Here is a 12,799-nt window from a genome sequence, read left to right as displayed (position 1 = left end):
CATTGGAAATGTAATTGAGGAAAACATGTAATAAAAATATTAAAATTAAAAAAAAGAAAGTATTTAATAAAAAAAGGAATCAAAAAAATCCTATAAAGACTTAAGCATGAGAGATGTCTTGTTACTGAAAATGCACAGCTGTACAGATTTACCTGCTTCATAGCTCAACTTCATTTTAACAGCTGTTGCATAGCCTGACAGGGGTGTAATCATCTTAATTATTTCATGTCTCAGTAAGGCTCCAGATGCTTGACTGTAAACATAGTTATATTCCCCCCAAATATATATTATTCCTGCTTGAACTACAGATAATAAATCTAAGCACTTGACACTTGATACTGTGACAAGTGTAATACATGCATATGTTGGTGTTTTTCACAAGAGTAAACAAGCGATTCACCCATTTCGGCTTTTCATAAACTTTTTGATCATCTATCCTTTTCTACCCTTTGGTGAAGACAAGGCTTGAAAGATAAAGTACAGATTCTTCCTTCAGGGCATATGCAAGATATTAAGATTGTCAGTTAATGACATACAATTTATAACATATTGAAGCAGAGACAAACAAAACTCTAATGTCACAGCATATTCTAATAATTATATTTATAATTTATATTTATATGACTATCAATAGCAATCTGTTTTAGCATTTGCTGATTTGATACTATGTACATAAACCTATGTTTTAAATGTGCACATCATCACTCAATTATTGCAAATTGCATTAGTAACAAAAGCAATCTTTATACTGAAAATATTTAAACTATCAAAGGTCATTGTATTTTACCAATTTTGCCCAATGCTATGTGTAAATATTATGAAAGATGTTGTAGATATACTAGCTCACACAGTATACTGAAACTAGGTCATGGGAAGAAGTCAAAACAGATATATTTGCAGATAATGGGTATAGTGTTGACAGCAATGAAGGGGTCTACACCAGGGATATGCATAAAGCAGAAAACAGAGCGATTTTACAAACTTGAGTACAAGCAAAAGGAGAAGAACCAAATTTTAGAGATACAGCAATTCAGAAAGCCACTGCAGAGGAGCTGTAGTTTTGCTAGTGGATCTGTGAAACATTAAATTCAGAAAGAAAGAGGTCAGGGAAAGAATATACAGTCCTTTTTTACTCACTTCTAAAAAATGCATTACCTTCATCATAATTGACTATTTAACAAAATATTTATTTACTTCCTTTAGTAAAAACACTCTGCTCTGCTCTTTTCCTTCCAGTTTCCAGTTATTTTTATAGCATGTTGTTTTGTTTTATGTTTATCATTTTATAATATCATTTTCAATGGAGTAGAATGACACCCACCATGTTCCCCTCTTTCCTTCCTCCAACTTCTCTCCAGAGCCTTTCCATTTTCACATTAACAATGTCCATTTTAAAAATATTTGTTACATATATGTGTCTTGTGCATACATCCATGTGTGAGTATCAATTATATATATAATTTATACTCACACATATATATATATACTCATATATATATTACCAATTGTATATAAATATAACTTAGTAAGTCTTCTTTTATTTGTGTATATATGATTTCAAAGCTGACAATTCTCCATTGAACAATCAATATTTTTCAATCAGCTAAATGTCTTTCTCCAAGCAGTGAATAGTTTCCAATATTTCTTTGTCTAGGGGTGGAACCCCATGAAGTTTTCACAAATAATTTAGATAACAAGTTGGGTCTGACCTGAAAGTATTTTCCTTGAGGTCTAGCTTTTCTGGTTCCATATAATACTGTGCAAGATACCAAGGGAGAGAGGCAGCTAAACAATGCTACCACAATGCCTAGGACTATTACAATTATCAGAAAGGCAAGGCATTCAAGAGCAAAATGTGCCACTCACGTGTTAGTGGTAAAAAACAGCCATATAATTGGACTTATGGGACACTCAGCAGTAGGGAATGGCCTCAACAGAAGAATGGATATAGAAAATGTGGTACATTTATACAATGGAGTACTACCCAGCTATTAAAAACAATGAATTTATGAAATTCTTAGGCAAATGGATGTATCTGCAGGATATCATCCTGAGTGAGTTAACCCAATCACAAAAGAGCACACATGATATGCACTCATTGATAAGTGGGTATTAACACAGAAACTTAGAATACCCAAGATACAATTTGCAAAACACATGAAACTCAAGAAGACCAAAGTGTGGGTACTTTGTTCCTTTTAGAATGAGGATCATGATACCTATGAAAGAAGTTACAGAGACAAAATTCAGAGCAGAGCATGAAGGAATGACCATCCAGAGACTGCCCCATTTGGGGATCCACCCCATAAACAACCACCAAATCCAGACACTAGGCAGATGCCAAAAAGAGCCTGCTGACAGGAACCTGATATAGCTGTCTCTTGTGAGGCTCTGCCAGTGCCTGGCAAATATAGTGCCTGTGTGAAGTGGATGCTCACAGTCATCCATTAGACAGAGCACAAGGTCCCCAATGAAGGAGCCAGAGGAATACCGAGGGAGCTGAAGGGGATTGAAGCTCCGTAGAAGGAACATCAAGATGAACTAACCAGGACCCTCAGAGCTCCTTGGAACTAATACCACCAATCAAAGAAAACACATGGTGGAACTTGTGGCTCTAGCCATGTATGTAGCAGACAATGGTCTAGTCAGTCATCAGTGGGAGGAGAGGCCCAAGGTCCTCTGAAGGCTCTATGCCCCAGTATAGAGGGGAATGCCAGGACCAGGAATGGGAGTGGGTGAGTTGGGGAGAAGGGGAAGGGGGAGGGGATAGGGGATTTTAAGAGGGGAGACTATGAAAGGGGATAACATTTGACATGTAAATAAAGAGAATATCTAATTAAAAAACAGTAACATCAATGTACATGTAGCGCCTCTTAATTTATATTTTATTGTTAGGAAAAGAGGGTTCTGGGGAACTAACGGTGGAGATTATAAAGTTTGATACATATAATGTTTATGTGACTTATCTTGTATATAAGGAAAAAGGTGCAGAACAGTTTTACTAAGAAAATATCAGGAGATTTCTCCAAAATGTGATGGCTTCCACAGATCCTGAAAGTTTACTGATTTATGCAGGTTTTAATCCTTCCTTAAGAATTGGTTCAGGTTTCTCCAGTCCTATGGTAAGTGTGGATATCTTCTATGAAATGGGGCTATGATGTTTAATCTCAGTCAAGATAGAGTACAGAATATATATATATATATATATATGTATATATATACATATACATATATATAATATGTATATATATACATATATATATATATATATATATATATATATAAAATCCCAGAGGTATAATTTAACAGCTCACTAGTTTTCAAGCATTTTAATCATTTTAATTCCCATTTTAGTCTTTATACATTTAGAATATTGTATCTTATTTTCTCATGTGCTGTGAGAACATGAACATACCTAATCCTCCCCACATTTCTGTATTTTTATTGTTTTAATTTATCACATTCTTATTAATGAGTATAATCTTTCTCTCCTTCTGTTATGCTTACATCTCAGTGATACAAATAGCTCAATACCCAGGCTCTTCTTGAATTTTCAATCTTCCTGCCTCTTCTCAAATGTTGTGGTTAAATTTTTGTATCACAGCATCTAATTTTAAAAAATTAATTTTCTCCCAGTGAATATGAATTACTATTTCAGTGGTGAAGACAGTGAAAAATGTTAAGCCCATATATAGTAAAATACATGAAATATAACAGAGAAATTTTTCAATGCTGACATGCCTTTGGCCATTTAATTATGAAGTTCACAGTAGTTATGTAATCTTTAAGCATATCATATATGCCAATACCGACAACTCTAATGTGGTGAGGACTCATTTAATGGTGATGTTATTCTACTGGAGTAGAGAAGATTATATTTTGAAACACAGAAAGGCACAAAAAATTTGAGGAAGATAGAAGGAAGGAGGAGACAATGAAAAACAGGAAGGCCAGAAAGACAGAGGGAAAGAGGACAGGAGAGTAGTATGGTGGGAAGGAGATAAGGAGAAAAATAAAACACAATTTATTGCCTACTATCTTCCAGATGATAGATTATTGATAAAATTATGATTGAAAATAATTCAGATCAAAATATGCACCTGGCATGTGTTGGTTTGTTCTACATTACATAAACAGTACAGTCGCCTTTGCCAAAAGTCATGTTACTAAACTTCCAGGGACCAGTGGATTATTTTAAAAATAATATGAGGGGTGTTTTTGTTCTTAGAATATCATTTCATTTAATGCCACAATCCTTAACCAATATTCATTCTTTGCTTTTTTGACATAACAATATTTATTGAAGTGCCATCTACTATTTATATGATTTATACATTTTGTTAAACATACTGAAATATAAGCAATTGTGAACTTTATTTAGATCTTTCACGTAGTTAGCATGCAGTTCACAATTTTCTATTTTAAATGTATTCTTTGCGAATGCCATACATATATGCAGTGAGATACATATGCTAAATGTGGCCATATTTATCATGTATTTCCTGCCTACCTGTCCTCCTGGATCCCATAACACCTGCCTTAACATCCTTCCATTTTTGCATCTGCAGATGTTTTAAATTAATCCATTAAATTCAATGAGTATACTATGTACACATATGGGTGTAAGTCCATCCACCCAATCTATCAGAGTTCACCTCAAAACAATTCTTACTCTTCCAATAACTTTCAATTGCCAATAGCACTGCAGCTGGGGTGAAGCCTCAGAACATTGCTGTAAGCACTACTGGACATTTTACATGGCTTGCTCTTGGGCAGTATCATACGGGTAGCCACAGCTGCAGTAAGTTCATGAGTGCAATGGCCATGCCATAGCCAGAAGACCACATATCACAGCGTTCTTCCGCATTTTTGATTCTAAAAATTTTCTGTCCTCTTCTCCAAAATAGTCTCTGACCTTTAGCAGGAAGACTAAAGGTTTGGGATTGTTTTAATGCTTATTTTATTTATTTATTTATTTATTTGTTTATTTATTTATTTATTTATTTATTTATTTATTTATTTATTTTACTATGAATATTAGAAAGAAAACTGATGATCTCCTAACCCCCATTTCTGCTTCCTTCTTCCTTTTTTTCCCCTAGAGTCAGCCCTATGATAACTGTGAGGAAATATGAGATAGCACATGTTCTTGCCAGCATGGGTGGTCCTTATGCCTGATTTCCATTAGGCAAGATCTGGTTGTTTGAGGATGAGAACTCACATATGAAAATTATGCCACAGGGGGGAGAAACAATCCACAGTATACAGAGCTTCTTGTTACAGGCCAGGCCTGAATTTTGAGGGTGGGACCTAGAGAGTCTCATGAAGACCTTGACTGCCCTCAGCAACTCTCTCCCTTCCTAGTACCCCAAGTTCACTAGTACTAATTTTTTTTAATTACGTATTTTCCTCAATTACATTTCCAATGCTATCCCAAAAGTCCCCCATACCCTCCCCCCCAATCCCCTACCCACCCATTCCCACTTTTTGGCCCTGGCGTTCCCCTGTACTGGGGCATATAAAGTTTGCATGTCCAATGGGCCTCTCTTTCTACTGATGGTTAATGCTTATTTTAAATGGGATGTTTATTTTGTATTGAAGTTTGAGTTTAGTGTTTTTTAATATCAGCAACTAAAAATACCTGTTATTTAAATATTTCTTCTTAACAGTAAAATATCCTTCCTGTAGGGATTGAGGACCTTCATAAGCCTGACAGGTTATTGGAAGAATAACAGTCTTAGGAAGCTCCTAAATTTACAAAATTCATAAGGCGGGTCACCAAGGTTTCATAAACATGAAGGGTTGATGTGGAGAGAGTCTCTCTGACCACCTTAGCTGTTGAAATCATGCAGGAAACACAATAGATAAGCTGATTTTCTCAATTGCCACCAATGGTAGTATATGTTTTTCAGTGCACAGCTACTTTTGAATTTTGTGTGCTTCTATAATCCCCCATTCAGCCATATTCCTATAAATATCCCCAGCCAACTCATTGGTACACTAAGATGAGCCTGACTGGTAGTTTCTTGAGTCTATCCTTTGTGCAAGAAAAATCATACAACAACTAACAAACAGAATAATGAGCCAGTAATAAATTACTATTACCTATGCTATTAAAGACACTTTCATTTTAGGCACATACCACTTATGTTGATAATTAGTTTTAGATACACACACACACACACACACACACACACACACACACACAGATATAGATTAGATATATATAGATATAGATATAGATATAGATATAGATATAGATATAGATATAGATATAGATATAGATATAGATATAGATATAGATATAGATTTTGATAAGATTTTTAGTGATTGTGCCTATGAAAACTTCACATGTGAACTTGCATCACCCAGTATGCTGGAATAATGATGTGCCGTTTCTTGTAGTCTGTCTAGGACAGGAAGTTGGGTGCATCAGCCAGAATAGCATATTAATAAACTGCCCTAAATGGGCTTGTCTGTTCTTTTTTGCTATGTGAGGGCAGATAAATGGTCATGCAGGCCCAAAATCTTCTAGCATTTTAAGTTTAGTTGCAATGTTTTTGAAACAAGTTCTTATATAATATAGTGCCTTAAACTTAGAATCTTCCCTTTACTGCCCCTTGGCCCTGTGGGAAGGTTCCTGGAGGCTGTAGCTGTATATGCTTCTTCTGGAAATGTAAACTTAGGCTTTCCAGTCTCTAGAACAGTGGATAATAAAAGTGTGTGGCTTCTATGTTCCTCAGGCATGAATAGATAGTCAAGAAATGTACCAATAACAAATTTACAAGTAGTGGTGAGTATCTAACTTTGAGCCCAGTGGAAATACTGTAATATAAATCAAAGGACCCAGGAAGAAACCAATAGAAAACAGGATATATGACTTTGAGAAATTCTTATGGCACAACCCCTGCAGATTGTTCTGATTTTGCATTATTCTGTGTGTATTGAAATGATTGGACTTGCAAACTTTATATGCCCCAGTACAGAGGAACGCCAGGGCCAAAAAGTGAGAGTGGGTGGGTGGGAGGGTATGGGGAACTTTTGGGATAGCATTGGAGATGTAAATGAGGAAAATACCTAATTAAATATATATATATATATATATATATATTTCAATATATAATATATATATATATATAATGAAAAAAAAGGAATGCTAGGTCAAATTATTAGAACTAAGATTAACTTATAAATGAAGAAACTACAGATTTTTCTTAATACTTCACTCTCCGAGATCACTCATACTGGAGGAGATGGAAGTTAGTAGAGTTCCCTGGTGAGAGATGATTGACATGAAGTCAGAGATTACATCATTGCAATGTAGAATCTAACAAAAGCAATATATATGTGTATGTCCTTTAAGAAAAATGAAGGTTTGAGTCTTTCATGGTTAATTATACCAATGAATACTGATAATAAATCATAGTCCAGAGACATAGTAACATTTGTTAGAAAGGATGTAAGAGAAAATGTAGACTAAGAAGTAAAAACCTGCAATCCAATGACCTACACATGAGGATGGGGCAAGGAACAAAGCTGAACACTTGTTATGAGCCAAGAACTTTGATTGTAAATTAAATTGTAATTTCTCCAATTTACTCTTCTCACCAAGACGCTGTGGCAACTATTAAAGTATCTAATCAATAATTAAAAATAATGACTCTCAAAATAGTGTGAATAAGTTCGCACTGCTGAGAAACAAGGAGAGAGCACAGCCCGCTTGGTCTGCATTCTTCTCTGTTCTCTAGGCTGCCCTGTGGGGCACTGTTTTGTAGCAGAATAATCAAAATCGGAAGAATTCATCTAAACCATCACAAATACAGCAGTAAACTGAATATTCTAATGTGATTTAAGCTAAACAGAAAGCTTATTTTATCAGAGCACAGAATATCCCCAACTGCCGCAATAACATACATTTCCTCGCATGAGCCTTAATTACAATATAACATGTTATTGATTGAGTAATCTTCATTTTATATTCTCTGCCCTTACTCTATCTTGTTCTTATTGCTGTAATGCTGCTTGAATAGTTTCCAGATTGGACCCGAAAGCATTCTTTGTAAGAAGCTATGGCTATACCATCCATCTTAACATTCCTTCCCTTATGGAAATGCAGATTCTCTTGTGCACAGCAAACTAATTAAAGTCCCTTCCCCACACAATATACCAATGGCACATAAATATTTAATGGCCTGGTTTAGCATTTTTATTAAGTTCTATGATACATCAAACTATATACTGTTTAAGAGCTGAATTTCAATGATATACTGCTTTCAAAAACCCCATCATATATGATATATTTTGCCAATAAAACTTAAAGAAAACATTTAGGCTGTACTGAGAATAACGATTATTCTTCCCTTATTCCATGGCTTGAGCTTGGGAATTCACCAATAACTTTTATGTTTTTATTAGTTTGAAGTGGTAATGAATGAGCCATGCAGGATAAAAAAAAAAACAGGCCATGGGTTATCCTATTATATAATTTGTCCATCTGCCCCTTACTTACAATGTTCAATATTTTTGATACAATCTCACTGAATATTCAGTCTTGTGTTTTTCAATTAGTTATAACTATTAATGTTTCCACTGTACACTTCCCTTTGACAGTATTTTCTTACCTATCATTTTGTCCCCTTCCTTGACAATTACAGTGTTTCTGATTTATTTTTACTTATTCCTTACCAACATACCTTTGGGCCAACACCTGGCCAACAATGTCCCAATAGCACAATAAGCACCTATTCTTTTCTCATTATGGATTCATTATATCATTGTTCCTTTTGGAGACAATCAGAATTACCTTTGGTACCTTGGTGGATGATTATCTGCTTTTTGCTTTCTGAATTCTTACAAAGACAGTGCCCCTATGGATGACTCAAACTCAGATCCCAACAAGAGCTGTTTGAGAGCTTCTTAAAACACGACTTCTATGGCCTTTATGGAACTTCATTGCTGAACCCAGGGAAATGAATTCTGGTGAAGCAATGCCATAGGTGAACTTTTACAAACATAGTACCCAAGATTTTTTTTTCTTTTGTATTAGATAGATGTTGTGAATTATAGCACTGTTATGATTTGGATCATAAATGGCCCCCAAATGTTCATATGCTAAAAGATGGTTACTCCTATGGCAATAATGGCATGAGATGGAATCTTTAGCAGGAGAGGTCTGATATTAGGAAGCAAGATCATTGAGTAGGAACCTTAAAAGGGCATATCAAGACTTTACCTACCTCTTTTGCTGTCTGGTGTCACGAGATGTATATGTACATTTCATATACTTCCTGAAAATATAGTGCAATATAACCAGTTACAAATGACCATAAGCTGGAAATGATAAAATCATGAGCAAAATAAACTTTCCTCCTTAAAAGTCGACTGTAACAATTTTGGTGAAGTAATTGAAAGCTGATTAGCATAGCTTCTGAGGTTCTGATGTATTGGTCATGTAAGTAACCAAGAAATCTGCAAGTTTTCCATTCCTAGTACCTTGTGCAAAGTAGTTGCTTTTAATAGTGTTAATCTGCAGTATTGATAAATAATTTTACTTTCTCTATTTTTTATTTTATGTTTTCATACAATAGCCAACTTTATTCATACCATTAGAGAATTTATTCTCTTAAGCTGAAGAATAGGTTAAGAGTAAAGGGACTCGGCCCTGGTGTTCCCCTGTACTGAGGCATATAAAGTTTGCAAGACCTAGGGGCCTTTCTTCCCAATGATGGCCAACTAGGCCATCTTTTGATACATATGCAGCTAGAGTCAAGAGCTCTGGGGTACTGGTTAGTTCATATTGTTGTTCCACCTATAGGGTTGCAGACCCCTTAAGCTCCTTGGGTACTTTCTCTAGCTCCTCCATTGAGGGCCCTGTGTTCCATCCAATAGATGACTGTGAGCATCCACTTAGGGAGCAGGGTGGGGGGAGGGTATAGGGAACTTTCAGGATAGCATATGAAATGTAAATAAAGAAAATATCTAATAAAAAGGGTAATAATGTTTGGGAGAGAAATGTGAAAACAATGTAAGTATTGTATTTGTATGAAATTTTTCAAAAGCAAAATTTAAACTTCAATTAAAACAAACAAACAAAAAAAGAGTAAAGGAACTCTTATGAGCTTCAGCGTATGCAGAACCAATCAATCAAACAACCAAACCAAAAACCAAAGCCAAAACCAAAAACAAAAACAAACACCAAGAACAGTAATAATTCCTAAAGCCTTTTCATTCAATGGAAATTTGTTTTCAGTCTTTATTTTATACTGTGTTTCCTAGATTAAAAAATTCCAGCTTTTGATTGAAAGATCAAATTTCTTTAAGATTCTTCTCAAATAAAAAATATCATCATTTAGACTACCATTTTCATTCATAATTTTATTTTATTCTAGTCTCAAAGGCTCAGGATCTCACATTATTACAAATTTATAGCCCTTAAAGTCTTTAGAAATTTAGTTTGAGTCTCATTTATCTTTCCTATGGGAATACAATTCTAATAACTTTTTATATATTTTTGTTTGGTCTGTGTAAATCATGGATTGGAATCAGTTGCTGTTTTTCTCTTTTAACAGTAGCTTTCCTTGTTTGATAGTTTTTATGGAAGACTGAATATTGTTGAGTTTCTTGGATTGTTGCAGTTTTCTGAGACATGATTACATTACCTGGACGTAGTGTGGTAGTCTCAAGAGTGTTGTTTTAAAGATATAATTATGTTTATTGTTTGCTAAAATGAGAATAGCAAACTGATTCCTATTACCAAGGAATGACTCTATTGAATAGCATTTCTGTTGTCTCGTGAAAATGCTTTCCTTTTATTTATTTTATACTTTTAGTTAAATTATTTCATTTATTTACATTCCAGTCATTGCCCCCTCTCAATCTTCCCTCCCACAGTTCCTCCTCCCCCTTGCCTTTGAGAGGGTGCTACTCCCACTACAGGCTTCCCACTTCCCTGGGGACTCAAGGCTCTCAAGAATTAAGTACATCTTCTTCTACTGAGGCCAAACCAGGAATCCATCTGCTACATATGTGTCAGGGGCCTTGGATCAACCCATGTATGCTCCTGGTTGGTGGCTCAGTCTCTGGGAGCTCCCTGGTATCTGGGTTAGTTGAGACTGCTGGTATTCCTATGGAGTCTCTCTCCCTTTCAGATACTTCTCCCCCCCCCCAATTCAATGATAGGGGTCCCTGACTTCAGTCCAATGGTTGGGTGTAAGTATCTGCTTCTATCTCAAAGTTGCTGGCAAGGCCTCTCTGTGGACAGCCATGCCAGGTTTTTGTCTGTGAGCACATAGTAGCATAGTAGTGTCAGGCCTTGGTGCCCTCTCCCATGAAATGGATTCCAAGTTGTACCAGTTGTTGGACATCATTTATTTCAGTCTCTTGCCCATTTTGTCCCTGCAGTTCATTTAGACAGGAATAATTCGGGGTCAGGAATTTTGACTGGGAGTTAGTAACCCTGTCTGTATACTTGAAGCCCTGTCTATCTACTGGAGATGGACACTTTAAGTTACCTTTTATCAATGTTGGGCATTTTGGATAAGATTATCCCCAATGAGCCTTAAGAGTGTCTCACCTGCCAAGTCTCTGGTACTCTCTAGAGGGTCCCCCACCTTTCACTCCCCAAGGCTGTTTATTTCTATTCATTCTCTTGGCCCTCTGGGCTTCTCTCTTGACCCCTCTCCCCCATATCTGATTCTGTTCCCCTTTTCACTTCTCCATTCTTCTCCTTCACTAGAGTCTCCCTCCCTTTACATCCTGTGATTATTTCCTTTCCCCCCTCTGAATCAGGTTGAAACCTCCTCACTTGGGCATGTCTGTTTGTTACACTTCTTATGATTTGTAAGTTGCATCCTAGGTATTCTGTACTTTTTAGATAATATTCACTTATCAGTGAGTACATACCATGCTTGTCCTTTTGAGTCTGAGTTGCCTCATTCAGGATGATATTTTCTAGTTCCATCCATTTGCCTGCAAAATTCATGATATCCTTGTTTTTAATAGCTGAATAGTATTCCTTTGTGTAAATGAATCACATTTTCTGTATCCATTATTAGGTTGAGGGGCATCTGGGTTGTTTTTAACTTCTGGCTACTACAAATGGGGCTTCTATGAACATGATGGAACACATGATGTAGTATGGTGGGGCATCATTTCGGTATATGCCCAAGAGTGGTATAGCTGGGTCTTCAGGTAGATCTGTTTCCAATTTTCTATGGAACCACCAGATTGATTTCCACAGTAGTTGTACCAGTTTACAATCCCACCAGCAATGGAGGAGTGTTCCTCTTTTTGCACATCCTCTCTAGCATGTGCTGTCACTTGACTTTTTTATCTTAGCCATTATGATTGATGTCAGGTGGAATCTCAGGTTCATTTTGGTTTGCATTTCTCTGATGAATAAGAACTTTGTACATTTTTAAATGCTTCTCAGCCATTCGAGATCTTCTGTTGTGAATTCTCTGTGAAAACTCTGTATCCCATTTTTAATGAGGTTATTTGGAGTTTGACTTTTTGTGTTCTACATATATTTTGGATATTAGTCCTCTGTCAGATTTAGGGTTAGTGAAGATTATCTTCCCCATCTGTAGGTTGGCAATTTGTCCTACTGACAATTTCTTTTGCCTTACAGAAGCTTTTCAGTTGGGAGAAGTCCCATTTATTAATTGTTGATCTTAAAGCCTGAGTCATTGGTGTTCTGTTCAGAAAAAAAATTCCCCTGTGCTAATTAGTTTGAGGCTCTTTTCTACTTTCTCTTCTATTAGATTCAGTGTATTCTGGTTTTATTTTGAGATTCCTGATC

Source organism: Mus caroli, chromosome 8 (assembly GCF_900094665.2).
Source record: "Mus caroli chromosome 8, CAROLI_EIJ_v1.1, whole genome shotgun sequence".
NCBI lineage: Eukaryota > Metazoa > Chordata > Mammalia > Rodentia > Muridae > Mus > Mus caroli.
This window is presented reverse-complemented; position numbering follows the sequence as displayed.